Raw genomic sequence first — 2,500 nt, forward strand, 5'->3', positions numbered from 1 at the left:
AACCACACGACTGAAGCAGGGTTTTTCTCCTTTTTTCTGCAGCCAGGTCAAGTAACCTATTCACATACAAGCACACCCATGCTCCCAGCTGACGGAACACATGAAAAAAAGAAAGAAAAGAAAAAATCCAACAGCACCACTGCTGACTAAAGTCAAAAGCACGACTACAAATATTATTGCTGCACCCACAGTTCTTGACACCAATATTTATTTGAAACCAGCAAGGTTTCCATGCGGTGTGTGTGTGTGTGTGTGTGTGTGTGTGTGTGTGTGTGTGTGTGTGTGTGTGTGTGGGTTGAAGTGCGTCACGCCTTGGTTGATCGCATCTGTACTGTCGCTTCTCAAGTGCTCTTGTTGTGAAGTCTCTTTCTTTCTTTAGGGTGGTCACTCTGACATACACGTGCGTGAACAAAATAACAGAGAGAGAGAGAGAGAGCGAGAGAGAAAGAGAGAGACAGACAAAAGACATACATACAAAGACAGATAAAAAGACACTGAGAGAGAGAGACAGACAAAAGACATACATACAAAGACAGATAAAAAGACACTGAGAGAGAGAGACAGAGAGAGAGAGAGAGAGGGAGAGAGAATATTAGTTTGAAATCTTTCTCCCTGTCTCTGTCCCTCTTTGTCTCTCTGTCTCTGTCTGTCTGCCTGTCTCTCTCTCTCCTGTGTGTGTGTGTGTGTGTGTGTGTGTGTGTGTGTGTGTGTGTGTGTGTGTGAAAGAGAGTCTATCTTTCTTTATTCTCCTCGTCTTTCTCAGTCTTAAAGCACCTCTACTAATACTACCACTACTACTACTACTACTGCTACTAGTGCTGCTACTACTACTACTTTTTCTGCTTATTACTTTTTCGTTTTATTCTGTTTCCCATATCTTTTGTGAGGGTACAGTGTAAAGACGCTTTCAGCTTACCTTTTCACCCTCGATAAAACATTCGAGTTCAAGGTCGAGTTCTGTCTGTTTCTGTCACCGTCTCTCTCTTTCTATCTATCTTATACACACACGCTGAGCGCGCGCGCGCACACACACACACACACACACACTATTGAATGCTTGCTTAACAAACGGCGATTTTCTTGAAGTCATGGTACTCGTCTATAGTACTGTATTCGGTAAATAGACATTAGCATTCCCCATTGTGATCGCGCATTCCGATAGTAAAAAAATAGTCCGTCAATGCCTTTGATAGCAAGACAAACAAACAGATGTCTGACTTCAGGATCGCTAAAGCCACGTCGCCATAGCTACGATACAAAACTTTCAATGCCCCCGTAATATGCCAGTGCCACCAAAGACGGTGAACTTAGAATGTGAAACTCTGTTTGCTTGCCTGCCTGCATATCTGTTTGTCTGTCTGCCCCTCGCACCCCCCCACTCTCACACGCGTACACGCACACACACACACACACACACACACACACAAGCGTGCGCTCGCACGCACCACCATGTCTGTGTAATCCTGTTATCAGTCAAACAAACGGGCTGAACTAATAGCGTTAACAGCCGTCTTACCGTGACACTCTTGACCAGATCCCCTAGCGCACTCCCTCAACCACCGTTGTCTAAACACACCCTGGTTATTCTGGAATCAATACAGGTCACACCTCCTGCATACACTGGCCTGAATACATATTTATAATAATATATCGAACACCCAAAGGAACGTTAGCTGTACCGCAAATGTCTGTGGCAAGTAAGCACTACAAGTTAAAGGGTTAAACCCCTTTTTGCTCTTGTTTTTGTGTTTGTTTTTTTCTAATTCTAATTTGCTTCTCTCCCACCTCTTTACTCAAAAGAACTCGTCCTTGTATACATAACATGATTGATCCAAGTTTTAAGTAGAAGCTGTGTTAGCTGTACCAACGTATGTCTGTGGCATGTAAGCACTAGAAGTTAAGGGGTTGAACCATCTTTCTTTTTGTGAAGTCAAAATTTTATGTGTTTTATTTACCCCTGTTTAATGAAGGGAACTCGCCAGTGTTTCAATAACGTGGTCAACCAAGTTTTATGAAGTGGCTGCGTCTCTGTCTCCCTATCTCTGTCTCTCTGTCTGTCTGTCTCTCTGTCTCTGTCTCTCTCTCTCTCTCTCTCTCTCTCTCTCTCTCTCTCTCACACACACACAGACACACACAACAACAACAACAACAACAACAACAACAACAACAACGACAACGACGACGACGACGACGATAATGATGATGATAGTAATAATAAAAATAAAAATAATAGTAATGATGATGATCAACGCAATCAACTGATTCATACAGTGCATAATAGTAATTCATACAGTGCATAATAGCTCATGTCGGGCTCATCCTGCAATTGTTGTCAGACAGAATGACCCAGTCTTGTCCATCTATCTAAACGAGACAATTATTTCAACATTCAACCTATGCCTCCCTCTTTCCCCCATGCCATGCAATCAAAGCAGTCCTGACCGTGTGAAAACGAAAGGGTGACGACCAATGTGTGTGCTGACCACATAAAGTGATAGAG

At 43.0% G+C, this 2,500-nt stretch overlaps 1 protein-coding gene across 4 annotated transcripts in view; it reads right to left on the reverse strand.

Annotated features, from left to right (window-relative positions):
• Window positions 1-2,500, reverse strand: part of LOC143292417 (cGMP-dependent protein kinase 1-like) — a 103,190-nt gene that overhangs the window by 78,748 nt on the left and 21,942 nt on the right. The window lies entirely within an intron of this gene.

This window comes from Babylonia areolata, chromosome 18 (genome assembly GCF_041734735.1).
Source record: "Babylonia areolata isolate BAREFJ2019XMU chromosome 18, ASM4173473v1, whole genome shotgun sequence".
NCBI classification, from domain to species: Eukaryota; Metazoa; Mollusca; class Gastropoda; order Neogastropoda; family Buccinidae; genus Babylonia; species Babylonia areolata.